This window comes from Sprattus sprattus (assembly GCF_963457725.1).
Source record: "Sprattus sprattus genome assembly, chromosome: 2".
NCBI classification, from domain to species: Eukaryota; Metazoa; Chordata; class Actinopteri; order Clupeiformes; family Clupeidae; genus Sprattus; species Sprattus sprattus.
The window spans coordinates 4,137,726-4,152,443 of NC_137921.1; the positions used below are offsets into that span (position 1 = coordinate 4,137,726).

Consider the following 14,718-nt stretch of genomic DNA (forward strand, 5'->3'; position numbering starts at 1 on the left):
TGGCGATTTCAAGGTTAACATAACAGAGTCTTGAGGTGTGGGGGCGGGATTAGAGTCCAAGTCAGGTGGGGATCCCAGGCCTTGTTAATAAGGCCAACTGCAGCCGGGAAGAAGCTGGATTTGTGTGCCATCAGAATAGATGTAAAATGTATATACAAACTTGTAAGTTGCTTTGGATAAAAGCGTCTGCTAAATGAATATTGCGTTTTATTAATAGTGGCACCTGTGTCCCGATCAGTGAGACACGACTACAGTGATGGGCACAATGGCTGAGGTAACGTAATTGGAACTCGAAAAAGATTCTTAAAAAAAAAAAAAGATTAACGATGAAACGAAGTTAAAAACTTTCTTCCAAGTGGTGTTCTGATCATGGTATGCAGGTCCCCACTCTGGCATCTCAGGGCAGCAGTCTCTGCAGTAGTGAGGTGGTGTAGCACAGCAGTAATAGAGAGGTGGCACTGTGGTCAGTTGGTCCAGAAGGAGAACAGGTCATTTGGCAGTCGTGTCTGGTTCAGTGTGTTCCATAAGCACCTGGAAAGAAACAAACTGGATGAGATCATGTATTACTCTTTGAACTTGTCCATCAACTATTAATTTATACTCTGGTCTGGGGAACACTGAATTCATTCCGTAAACTTACAGGCCTTTTACAAAACATTAATCTAATGATTGTTCGGACTATTTAATACAATAAAATAAAGTTGGTGACTGCGATGGCAAAATTTAAAAACAGTTTGAGTATATGGGTTAAGAGGGAGAAAGAGATTATTGTTGCCACGCTCCTAAAGAAAACACAACTATTGTGGATTACATGGAAAGGTTTTTGTACATTTATATCATACTTAATGCCTTTATTGTCTTAGACAAACACAATTGAACACAATTCAATCAACACAATTATAATTGCAAAGGTGTTTCTATGTTGCAATATGTTCCTCAGGATGTTACCTGCAGTATATCACTCGTAGGAACCATAGGAACAGCCAGAATCTCATGCTTTTAGTAAAACACTATTCTCCTACAAACCAGAAATATGGTTAAAATCTAATTCAGTCAGAATAGGGTTTTTTAAGGCAAAAGTAGGCTACTCACCATCACCATTATTAATACGGTCATAAGAGCCATTCAGACCGTTGTGAGTGACTGCTGCCATCTTAATACATAGTTCACTTTGTTCCTACAGAAAGACAAACATTATGATCAGAAAGGCAATACAACCTGACACAGATAAGACAGAAATGGACATAAGCTTCAGTGAATAACTGTACCTCTGTTGTTACAGTAGGGCCCGACATCTCTTGTCGCTTTCCAAACGTGTGTCTGTTAAAGACATAAATACAAACAAATTTGAAGAATTGAAATAGACAGCGAAGCAGCCCCACATGTAGCGGCTAGGACTGCAACACCAGCTATGATACCAGCTACAATGGCACCAGTTTGTCGTCTTTGACCACATTCAGTGTCATCAGAAGATGATCCTCTTCTTAGTACATCATGTCCAATCAATTCTTGTAGGATAATAGTGTGATACTGAAAGCATGAGATTCTGACTGTAACACACTATTCTCCTACAAGAGGTTAAAATCAAATTCTGAAACTGAGTGGTAAAAATATAGGCTTCTCACCATCACCATTCAGACCGTCCTGATCACATGACTACACCCAAGGCAATACAACCTGACACAGATTAAAACAGAAATGGACATAAGCTTTAGTGAATAACTGTTCCTCTGTTTCAGTATTGTCTGACCTCTCTTTCTCTATAGACAGCGAAACAGGAATGTTGGATTACATTTAATATGCATTATCATAAAGTAAAATATTCTGGACTAATATTTACAATACACCAGTAAAGATAAAGTGATACAAAATAACACACAAAATTAACACACATCTTAAAAAGTGATTGTAAATGTGAGTGTGTACGTGTATACAGAGAGGAAAATAAACTATACATTCCTATGCTTGTGGCTTAATCAATATTCTCTACAATTGCAATCATGATAACAGTAGCCCTTAATAATAACAATGATTTAGTAATAGGAAACATTTTTACCTGGTTGATCTTTTCTTTCCAATATAAATAGAAATACCGCAGCCCCACATGTAGCAGCTAGGACTGCAACACCAGCTATGATAACAGCTACAATGGCAACAGTCTCAACAGTCTTTGACCACAATCAGTGTCTTAAGAAGATGATCCTTCTCTTAGTACAACAAGTCCATTCAACTCACACCTACAGAGATAATATAAATGGCACATTTTTGATATTCAAGTAAATAACTTAGTGTATAATCCTTGCTGAACGTTGAAAAATCCAAGTGAATGAACGTACCGTGTGTGTGGTCTGCAGGATGGGAATGATCCATCTGAGTATGTGTCGACTACACAGTCACCACACACAGTATCTGTGGATGCTGTACCTGCATGGACAGATAGAAATAAAGGAAAACACACATCATCCACTATGGACACATGTTGATGGTGATAAGTTATAATAAGAATAATATAATAATAGGAAACATTTTTACCTGGTGGATCTTTTCTTTTCCTCTTCCTTTTATTATATATAAATACCACAGCCCCACATGTGGCACCTAGGACTGCAACACCTGCTATGGTACCAGCTGCAATGGCAACAGTGTTTTGTCTTTGACCACAATCAGTGTCATTAGAGGATGATCCTTCTCTTAGGACAACAAGTCCAATCAATTCGCACCTACAGAGATCACATAAATAGTAACATTTTAGATAGACAAGTAAATAACTTAGTGTATAATCCTTGCTAAACATGAAACATTCTAGGTGAATGAACGTACTGTGTGTGTGGTCTGCAGGATGGGAATGATCCATCTGAATATGTGTCGACTACACAGTCATCACACACAGTATCTGTGGATGCTGTACCTGCATGGACAGACGGAAAGCACACATCATCCACTATGGACACATGTTGATGTTGATGGTAATTTTTTATACCACAGATGAATGGGGACTCCGTCAGAGAATGGCGTTCAATCAGGAACAAGCTTTTATTCTTTACAATGATGCACATTAAGGGAGAGAAGAAGGTTTCACATCAAGATTTACCCACACAGGGTCTGACCTTGCAGGCGTATTGAACTTTAAGCAAACTAATTCCACTACCCCTACTTTGACACGGAGGACGACTTGATCAGAAACCTTTCTGTTTGAAATTAATTCTAATTCGAAGACAAACATGAATAGAGTGAAAAATAAATAAAGTACAATCGTGATAGAAAATAGTTAGTGAGTCTGGTTTACAACTCTATCAGTAGCTAATGTATAAAGGAATCAGAATGTAAGGTGCAGAGTTAATAAGGATATGCCATAGTCAATAATTCAATGTATCTCACACCTAGTTGTAATTGTTACTTTTATTTGGACTTGTGTAAAATGTAAAACTTCTGATGTGTTTTCTGGACCTGACCTGCGTGAGGTGGGAAAGAGCTCTCACTTCCTCCCCGGCCAGGCCCTAGTATCTGAGGTGCCTCGGCCTCATTAATACAAGGCTTTTGAGTTACTTGATCATAGCCGGAGCTCTTTAACGGGTCCTGGACTTCCCGACCCCAAGGTAATAATTTGATAAATATTCATGAAGGGATGGAACTATGGGTTGACACCCCTTGTTTTAGGAAAGGATAAAGTCTGTATTGTTACAATGGCTGGCAGAGGAGAGTTAGGTGAATCCCTTGAGTGAAATCTAAGTATCTCTCCTCATCATTGTACATCATTGCAAGATTAAACCTGAATCTTTGGCTGATCATACCTCAGACTCCTCTTCTAACTTTGTCATTTTGTCTTATAGGGTAATTACAGAGGATTGTCTGACCTGGCTGTTCGATGTACTGCCCTGGTGAGCACTTTGTGTGTTCCACAGCTCCTCGGCAGCCATCTTTGATTGGGTCAGTACAGTAGTGACCTTCCAGAGGCTCACAGAGTGTGTCTGAAGTGAAGCTGCATGCCCTCTTCACTCTTAGACCTGAACCTGTATTAGGATATATTTTAGGGTGGTGAACAACAACGCATCACTGGCTCCTCACTCCCCACCATTGAGGCTGTCCAGCGCAATAGATGTTTGCGGAGGGCGCGCATCATCGTGATGGACAGCTCCCATCCCAGCAACAGACTGTTTGCCCTTCTCCCCTCTGGGAGGCGCTACAGGGCCCTCTGTTACCGAACCAGCAGGTTCAGGAACAGCTTCTGCCCTGCGGCTGTCACCCTGCTGAACTCTGCACCATGGTGATAGCCCCCCCACGCCCCCTCACACACCTTCCTCCAGTGACTGTATTTCCACCCTACCCTGGCCTGGACTGCCACAAACCTTCCTCCAACCTCTGAACATTTGTACTAGACTGTTTATAACTACTGTACATTTCTCACCTATAGTGTGTTCATATTTATATCTATTTATTTACAATTTTTGTCCATATTCATCGGATTTATTTCATATCATGCCTCTATCCTCATCCATAACATCTACTGCTACCTTCACCTATACTTACGTACACCTGCACTTTATATACACCTATATCACATCTGCACTAATCACCACTATTGCTCCTCATGTTCTTACTGTTCATAACCCATATATCTAGGGTTAGGGTTACAGTATCATACTGTATATAGCTTTTTATTTATTTTTTCATATTACCACATATTATACACATAGCACTTTTCTGCTTTTTGCACTTCTGGTTAGATGCTAACTGCATGTCGTTGTCTCAGTACTTGTACTCTGTGCAATGACAATAAAGTGGAATCTAATCTAATCTAAAAAATTAAGTTGATTGAAAAACGTTTCAATTGCAATCAACATTACAAAGAATTGACACAAATAATAAAGAATACACATAAAATAAACTAATAAGGAAAGCAAACTAAAACTGCCGAAATATTTGACTTACTCGAGTCACAAACTGTGCAGGATATACAGGACACCAGGCCATTGGGTGCATCAGTGTAGGTAGATGACGGACATGGAATACATGTCGTACTTTTGAACTCAGTGCAGTGTCTTCGTACACAATAACCTTTTATGAGTAATAAGTAGTTAATACGTAAATCAAACATGGTTGTATCTCATTAAAGCATAAAGAAAGCTTTATTAAAGGAGCATGTCATGTACTATGACACAGTTACTACTGTTACTTACCAGGACCACACATAGGACAGCATTCATCCCCTATAAGATATTAAGCTCGACCACAGGCAAGAGAGACCACAGACACGGTCAGGTCGATGATCAGAATTGTAAACACCAACTTCACCATGATTTCCTCATCAAATTTGAGTCCAGCTGATGTTAAGATGGCGTTGACAAAGCTTTGCAACAAACTCATGTTCTACAGTTTCACCGATGCACCTGTCAAACAAACGAAGAGACCATTTATTTCACTGTCCTCTTAATTTTATTATATCTAGTTTCATTTGTGCCATTGATTGTTTACCTCTGTTTCAGACACTTTGGGTCTCACCTGTGATTACCTGCAGGTGCAAGATACCTTTAGGAACTGGCCACACCCCTCTCATTCTCTCTCTCTCACACACATTGCAGATGCTTACCTGACACCAGGACATGCTTTCTCTGACTAATAGAAAATCTCCTAGTTTTGCTATTGTTGCAACAAAGAATCAGGAGTAACTAGGAGATGTTTGCAAGACAGATTCCATTCTAAGAGGCCTTTGCCTTCTTAATCTCAGTTAACCATACATTTTTGCCCCGGCAGTATCTCACTCTGACTCCACCTTCCCACTCCTCTAATAGACAGCTGGGATCAGTCTAAAGGGCGTTTTCACCACTAACAGAGCAAGTGTTATTCTGCACAGAGCGGAGACAAGTTCAACCAAGCTATCCTCTGTTGGAGCCAAATATTAAGTATTATAAACTAATTCACAATCAGAAGTCAGACAAAGGACGCATTGTTCAAAATGGATTTACTGTAAGTAAGTTAGGCCTACAGTAGAGATGCACACCGGATATTACATCTGCCCGTAAACTTCCCGCAAAGACATTTAAACCAACAGTAAACACCACCCATCTTTGCTTCATTGGCTGACCTAGCCAGCCAATTAACATGACCTCCTCATCTGACCCCAACCAAATCAAAAGGTGTCCCTGCAACCTTATACCACACCCATTTTCTAGGTAAAACCCCCTCAACATCGTATTGTGTGTGTGTGTGTGTCTAATCCCTGAAATGTATTATCTTAAATTACTTCTTAATCATTAAATAATTCCTACATTTCCCCCCTTTGTGTCTGATCAGACACACTAAACATTATCTACATTTCTCTATCCAATACACGCTATCAATCCCCTATGTGATAAAATTACCTCTGAACTCCTATAAACCCATTTTTAGCATTATTTTTAACAGTCCATTTACTCCCTCTAAACAAATATAACTACACCCCCATATAATATATCACAGTCTCACTAGGGTGGTCCTAAATGAGATCACATTAATGTTTACAGTCTTAGGTGGGCAATATACGTTCACATAAAAACATACAATACAAAACAATAAACATCCAGTCATGTATCTTCAACAGGACATGAGTCGATCAAGGCCACGTTTAAACAATCCGTCCATAATCCTATACCCAATCGCGTTCGGGATCACCAAAATGTTGGAGCCAAATATTAAGTATTATAAACTAATTCACAATCAGAAGTCAGACAAAGGACGCATTGTTCAAAATGGATTTACTGTAAGTAAGTTAGGCCTACAGTAGAGATGCACACCGGATATTACATCTGCCCGTAAACTTCCCGCAAAGACATTTAAACCATAGACATGTATACATGTCTATGTATACATGTCTATGTTGATGTAGAGATGCACACCGGATATTACATCTGCCCGTAAACTTCCCGCAAAGGCATTTAAACCAACAGTAAACACCACCCATCTTTGCTTCATTGGCTGACCTAGCCAGCCAATTAACATGACCTCCTCATCTGACCCCAACCAAATCAAAAGGTGTCCCTGGCACCTTATACCACACCCATTTTCTAGGTAAAACCCCCTCGACATCGTATTGTGTGTGTGTGTGTGTGTGTCTAATCCCTGAAATGTATTATCTTAAATTACTTCTTAATCATTAAATAATTCCTACACCTCCTAAAATATATCATGTGAAAATGTAATCACACATCACTGAGCAAGCCTATGGAGAGATCATGAGTTTTTGTACAGGTATGTACTAGTGTGGGGAATCAGATGTAAAGTCTGCTGAAGTTACTCTGAGCGTCTGATGTTGTTTACCACATAGATGCATTTTCTAATAATTTGCCAACCGATTGACACTTCTGCAGCTAACTTATTGTGTCATCATGGTGCAACTGTTGAGGATTATTTAGCCATGTTGTTTATCGAGTGGATGAGCAATTTGGATTTTGTTTCAGTTAGAATTCACTATTCACCCCAAATAGGAACGTGCAATGGAAGAACTAAAAACAGGTTCATGTATAACCATAAAGGGTTCATGTTATTGGTTTCAAGTAGTAAAGTACAAACTTACCTAATAGACATCTTGCTGGGTCTGAGTATAAATCCGTGGTAATGACGATGAGGAAACTAACATATCTCTCACTAGATGAATAGGTAAACGCTCTTTTAGTAGGCTTTTAAACTGATTAGTCAGCAATCGTGGTTTAATCGTCAAGCTACCATCGACAGCAAGCACGGCGCCATAGTTGAATTATGTAGCTCACTAGCTTGCAGTCCGAATAGTCCCTTTCCTGAGCAAAAAAAGGTTACAGTCAACGGCACTTCAATTACCCTACTAATCTGGTAACCGCTGTCACAGGCTTTATATTCCTCGAGTGCATTTCGCCATCGTTATTGCTATTGCGTAACGACTCGACGTTATCTTTACAACCAATCAGCACTCAATGTCTTGTTACTATTTCCAGAACACAACGGTTGCAAGATCTTTTGTTGATTAGCACAAGGACATATTCATAATGTGTTTGCGAATTTATTTGTACTGCCTGAACTTCTGTCCAGATATATTGGGTGGTATTGTTGTTATGCTATAGGGATATGGATTTTGGATTAGGTGTTTAATATAATATTGTCAGTTTCACTGTCCAAATCAAGCAAACACTTTCTATAAAAACAAAGAAAATGAGTTTCAAAGATCGAAAATGTCTTGCAATGCATGCTGTGTATGATTCGGGCTATCAAAAAATAATTGGACAAATGGACTGCCTTGTCAGACACTGTAAGAACACAAACTGAACATCGGGTATGGGGCGCTGTTTGTAAAAGGTTGCACGCTCTAAAATCCTGCTCAGTTTTGGTACATTAAGCATTATCATATGGAGAAAGCACGACAATATTCAAAGGTCACTTTTCAAACAATTAGAGAGAAATTCATGTAAATTCCTGTGATAACTTTTCCAAGGATACTTTTTGGCAGTACCACGAAGTTGTTAAATAATATAAATCTTTCATCCAAATGTTAATGTTAAATGTTAAATGTAAATGTTAAATATATAGGCTATGTAGCCTAAATGTTAAATGTAAATGTTAAATATAAACGTAAATGTTTGATGTTATATATACATGTTAAATGTAAATACAAATATCAAATGCAAAATGTAAATGTTAAATGTAAACATAAATGTTAAATGTAAATGTTCAGTCTACATGTCAGACTTGACGACAGAACATTCAAATATTTACGGTTATTCATAGCTCTCAGACAGTCAAGTTACCACAATGGGTACCTTGCGGGCAAAAAGAAAAGCTGAACAGCAAAGATGTTGACTAACAGTGGACATCTACGAGTAGTGCAGCCTACTCAATTACGATCGCCATCTAACACAGATCATACCACAATAGCCAGACAGAGATATCTAGAAAAAACTATTTTTGGGCGAACTTGTGATCCTTGTAATGTAATGGCACTGGTTTATGTGCCGCGTGCAGCGCGCTGTAACATGTATTGATACTGATATCGTGTGTATGTGTGGTAGCGTGCTGATACATGTATTGATACTGATAACGTGTGTAAGCTTTGTGTGGTACCGTGCTGATACATGTATTGATACTGATAACGTGTGCATGTGTGGTAGCCTGCTGATACATGTATTGATACTGATAACGTGTGTATGTGTGGTAGCGTGCTGATACATGTAGGCCAGGGGTTTTCAACCAGGGGTCCGCGGCCCCCTGGTGGTCCGCGACGGCATTGCAGGGGGTCCGCGGATGAGCCAATGTTGATCAGTTCACCATTACATTTTTTTTTTTATTAATATTTTCTTTCTCAAATAAGAAAAATATGTCAATCTAAATAGTCTGAATAGCCACATGGTCTGAAACATACTAATGTATACCCATATTCAGCGAAGAAATTACACTGACAAGTGCTACAGGCAGACTATCTGTGCGGGGGGAGGGGGCGTGTCGACGGGGGCGGTTACAAACACGCGCGTGCAGGTACATCAGTGGGCCGTGAATACTTTCTAGTCAGAAAGGTGGTCCCTGGGACAAAACCAGTTGAAAACCCCTGATGTAGGCTATTGATACTGATAACGTGTGTGGTAGCGTGCTGATACGTATTGATACTGATAACGTGTGTATGTGTGGTAGCGTGATGATACGTATTGATACTGATAACGTGTGTGGTAGCGTGCTGATACATGTATTGATACTGATAACGTGTGTATGTGTGGTAGCGTGATGATACGTATTGATACTGATAACGTGTGTATGTGTGACCTACATCAGTTGATGAGTTCATGAGTTATGTACTGTTACGGACGCTCATATTTTTGTGTTTTTTTTAGCACCCCCTGCTGGGGCAGTTATTGCTTTCACCCTTTTTGTTCGTCTTTTCCAGGCTGATTGCTGTGGCTATCAGGCGCACCTGGCGTTCCCTATTTAAGAGCCCAGTTCCCACCTGAGCTCTCTCTCTCGACCACCAACGGAAGGATTGCGTGGCTGGTCTCCGGCTTCGCCACCGCCTCCGTTACCTCTTTCAAATTCGCTCTCCTGCGTGAGAGCTTACCTTTTTGGCCTTCGGGTCTTTTGTCTTGTGCGGGAATTAATAAATACCCCTGGTTAACTCTACCTCTCGCCTGGACCTCAATTCTTTGTTTAGTGCCCAAGGTGGGCCGTAACAGGAATTGATTGGGGGCTCGTCCGGGAGAGAGACTTCCAGAGAGCATTGGTCCCCCCTGCTGGGGCAGTAACTCTGCTGATCCGGTTAAATGCACTGTTCTGGTTACACTGCGTGTTCTGATATTTGTTGCTGTGACTTGACTGACTTTTTGCGTGTTTTACGCTTTGTTGTAAAATTTCCGCGTTGCCCTTGGTAGCGCTTTGTTAAGGGGTTTTTGAGCGTTGCATTTTTGTGTGACGACTGCGTTACATTGCTCTGCAGTGTTGTGTTGTGCGCTGCTTTGTCAAGTTTCACCATAGCTTGATTTGCTGTACACTTCACCAGTGGTTTTAACGCCACTTCCTTAAGCTTTGCTTAATTCAGTAGCTACGGGCTGCTTCCGAAATCGTTTAGATTTCCCGTGTGTCGTTTGCGGGCGCACTTCTAGAGAGCATTGGTCTAACCTAGTGTTAAATCATATTTTGTAAAAGGCAATTCAGTGTACGTGATGGCGTCTGTAAAAGAGTTTATTGATAAACCTGATGTGGCGTTACTGAAACAGTTAACGAAGGATCAGCTGGTCGAGGTAGCCGCTCATTATAATATTACTCTTACTTACGATGTACGGCGTAAAAAGCATACCACATTGAGTGCCTTAATTACTGGTCTAGTTGAGGAAGGTATCATTCCTAGATTAGATGAACCACTTGAGCTTCACTTTGTCCACTTCGAGCGCGTCGCGACTTCGTTGTCTTGGCCCAGGTTTGCTTGGCCGCTCCTCCTCCAATGTGTGTTGGTAGGGAGGGCCCAGCAAGTCTACTCCTTACTTTCGGTGGAACAGAGTGCAGACTATGAGGGAGTAAAAAGTGCCATCCTGCGAGCATATGAGCTGGTACCCGGAGCCTATCGCTTGCGCTTCAGAGACTTTCGCAAGACCGATGAACAGACTTTCGTAGAATTCGCTCGAGAGAAAGAGCAGTTGTTTAAACGTTGGTGCGCTGTACAGAATGTGGCTGATTACGCGCAACTCTGTCAGCTAGTCCTGATTGAAGAATTTAAAAACTGTCTCCCCGACACCGTCGCTATGTATGTCAACGAACAAAGAGCTACGACCCTTGAGAAAGCCGCTGTTTTAGCGGACGAGTTCGTGCTCACTCATACAGTTGGGATGCGCGGCCGGCTGCGGGAGACTGAGACCTCGCACAGGGTAAGCTCGCTGTCTGAGGGTAGCCCACGCCAAACTGATTGTTTCCAGAGTCCGAGCTCCGACGTTAAGTGCAATTACTGCAAGAAACCCGGTCACCTAGTGGTGGATTGTCCGACGCTCGAAAAGAGAAACGCTTCTGCTGGCACTGGCAACACTCGACGGGCATCCTGAGCAACCAACGCCTTATGTGTTGGAGCCTTATCCTCCAGCCATTAGGTCGAGGGAAGGGGTTATATTTGTTTTTCCTCTTCTGATCTTTAGGCTTTGGTTATGGCCATTTGGGTTTATTCTCTTTAATTAAACCGTCTTTACCTGACGGGCTGGAAAAGTGTTCCGGGTAAACGCCTAATTTGAGTCCCAAGTTAGGAATTGCTTAACTGTTTCTGTGTTTTTCAATAAGATAGATATTTTTTGTAAACATCTAGGACTTGTGGGTTTGAATGTTAATGTGGATGTATTCCTCCTGTACCTGCAGCTAATTTATGTTGGCTAGAGCCACCATTTCGGTGAGAGGGTGTTACGGACGCTCATATTTTTGTGTTTTTTTTAGCACCCCCTGCTGGGGCAGTTATTGCTTTCACCCTTTTTGTCCGTCTTTTCCAGGCTGATTGCTGTGGCTATCAGGCGCACCTGGCGTTCCCTATTTAAGAGCCCAGTTCCCACCTGAGCTCTCTCTCTCGACCACCAACGGAAGGATTGCGTGGCTGGTCTCCGGCTTCGCCACCGCCTCCGTTACCTCTTTCAAATTCGCTCTCCTGCGTGAGAGCTTACCTTTTTGGCCTTCGGGTCTTTTGTCTTGTGCGGGAATTAATAAATACCCCTGGTTAACTCTACCTCTCGCCTGGACCTCAATTCTTTGTTTAGTGCCCAAGGTGGGCCGTAACATGTACAAACAGCAAGTTGATGCTCTCGTATGAATTGATGAGTTACTTAATAAACCAGTCTTTAGAAAAAACTCCTGCTGATTAATTACCTTCTGTTATTCTACAATCCCTTTACTGCATCCGCTGATATTTTTATTTCTATAACATCGTCGCTGCCTGAGCTCCAGTTTTGAGATATTTACATATAGGCTATATCAAATAGAAAATCGCACAATAGCCAGATAACTAAAAACCGGGATATAGTGATGAGGTTAATCAGTGGGGTGGAAAGTGAGAGTGAGACTTGAACAGGGGTTTTTCCATTGAGTTTGTAAACGCTAGTTAGTTATTAGATGTTTTTGCAACACTGAAAGAGAGGAAAATACCTCTGCTCTAAAATTGTCTGACCTAGGTAGTAAAATGCCAGACTGTGAGGAGACAAGCCTGGATTGTGTTTTTATCATTAAAACCCGCCCACGTTGTTGCCAGCTGATTGTAGATGTCTTGTGTCAACTTTTCTCAAAGTAATTATGCGTTTACAAGCTCAATGGAAATACCCCTGTTTAGACTTAAGGCTATATCTAATTAGGGATATTTATGTCTTGTGCCTGCGAATTGCTCTAACCCAATTAGATACATCTTTAAACAGATTTCAACCTGAAAAAAATCTTCTTACCATTTTATTCTGAGGAGGCCTGTCTTCCCCTAAGGGAAGGCTCTCATTAATCCATGCAGGAATGGTGTCATATTGTTAGCAGCAGGCCAGACTGGCAGGTCTTGGTGCTGGGTGTGAGGCAGCGCTACCTGTGCCTACCCATCGGGAGAAAAAGACTGTGAAACGTCATGCTGCAGACAACTCTGCAGTGGCTCATAAGAAGGAATTTTCCACACTTGGCTGAGAGCAGCAGGTGGAATCTGTCATCTGACACAGAGCAGATTCAATATCTCTCTTGTTGGCATTAAAGGAGTAATCGTAGGCCATCACTTCTTGAGATGGTGAATTGGGGTCTTAATGAAATGTCTGCAACATGCTTTGGTCACAATACCACAATGATCTAGCAGAATTGCACCCTTCTCACCTTGTCTAAAACAACCCGGGTCAGTGAGGCCTGTTCCTTTACGTGCTAATGAGCCAACTCCCCCACCACCCTCATCCGCGGGTGGGACTCACCCAAACCTCAAGCTCAACTGTTGTCTGCGTGCAAGCCGAAATTTGCTGATGACACTAGTGTAATCTGACTTATCTCAGGAGACGATGAATCAGCTTACAGAGATGAGGAACAGAAACTGGCAGTCTGGTGCTTACACAACAATCTGTCACTGAACACCACAAAACAAAACAACTCATTCTGGGCTACAGGAGGTGAAGTGCAGGACCGGCCCCACTCCACATCAACGAGGACTGTGTGGAGAAGTTCCTGGCAGCCACTGCACTTTGTTGTTCTCTTAATATTTTTTAGCTTATTGATTGTTGTGTGGTTATATGTTCTCAAGCTGTCCGTTCAACTCCACCTGACTCTGTAAATGGGAACCAAACATAATGCCTTTGGACAGAATCATAAACAATTCGAGCCAATCAGCACTATGCTTCAGGCGCACTATAATGGAGGGGGAACTGCTTTAATCCCAAAGTGGGCTCTCTCTATGACTTGATTGAGACCCAGGGCTGTTCTCTGAGGTTGTCTGGTAAGAACAATAACAGATGTATTGACGTGGACACACACACAAACACACACTCATGACATACGCTTATCTCGACCGAAAGCCATGATTCTCGTGATGGCGTGAACATTGTTAACAGTGAATTGCCTTGTTATTGTGGACCTTGAACATTGTGAATAGCCTTGATATTGTGACCTTGAACATTGTGATAAGCCTTGTTATTGTAAACCTTGTTAACAGTGGCTTTCTCTCATGGACGCACTGCAAATTGAACATGTAAATGTTCTGATCTGAAATCTATCCACCAAAACTGCTACTGCTGATGATTCTCTGCTCCAGCTTCTTTCAACAAACACTGAAAAGAGTTGGGTCCAGCTTATGTAGCTGTAATGGGACAATGTGATGGACAGGTCAAGGGGCATTCTGATAGGCTATTATTAGTGCGATCTGGGGGAGCCCAGAAACTGTCTTGGGGCAACTGAACACCGTCTTGTCACCTTCTCTGCACGTGAACCCAATGCTCAACCCATGTTAAACTGGAAACACAGGATTGGTTGACCTCTCTGTGGGGTGACTGCTCTCTCTCTTCGCTCCAGTTCTGTTATCTGATTTTCAGGCTCAAAGGTTGAGATAACCAATGGTAACAAAGGAATCACTGCAAGTAGTATGCTAGTGACATATCACCATTATTCATACACTCATGAAAGCCATTCAGAGCGTTCTGAGTGACAGCTGCTGTCCTAACACATACTGTAGTTCACTTTCTTCCTACAGAAATACAAACATTATAATCAGAAAGGCAATAAAACCTGACACAGATAGTACAGAAATGGACATAAACTTTAGTG

At 41.5% G+C, this 14,718-nt stretch overlaps 1 pseudogene across 1 annotated transcript; it reads right to left on the reverse strand.

Annotated features, from left to right (window-relative positions):
- Positions 1-2,226: 2,226 nt before the first annotated feature.
- On the reverse strand, positions 2,227-5,364 carry LOC308361084 (tumor necrosis factor receptor superfamily member 14-like; annotated as a pseudogene). Its single transcript has 6 exons — positions 5,178-5,364; positions 4,930-5,055; positions 3,855-4,010; positions 2,821-2,908; positions 2,533-2,720; positions 2,227-2,237 (listed from the first exon to the last, which is right to left on the reverse strand). The product of its transcript is annotated as a tumor necrosis factor receptor superfamily member 14-like (transcript).
- Positions 5,365-14,718: the final 9,354 nt, after the last annotated feature.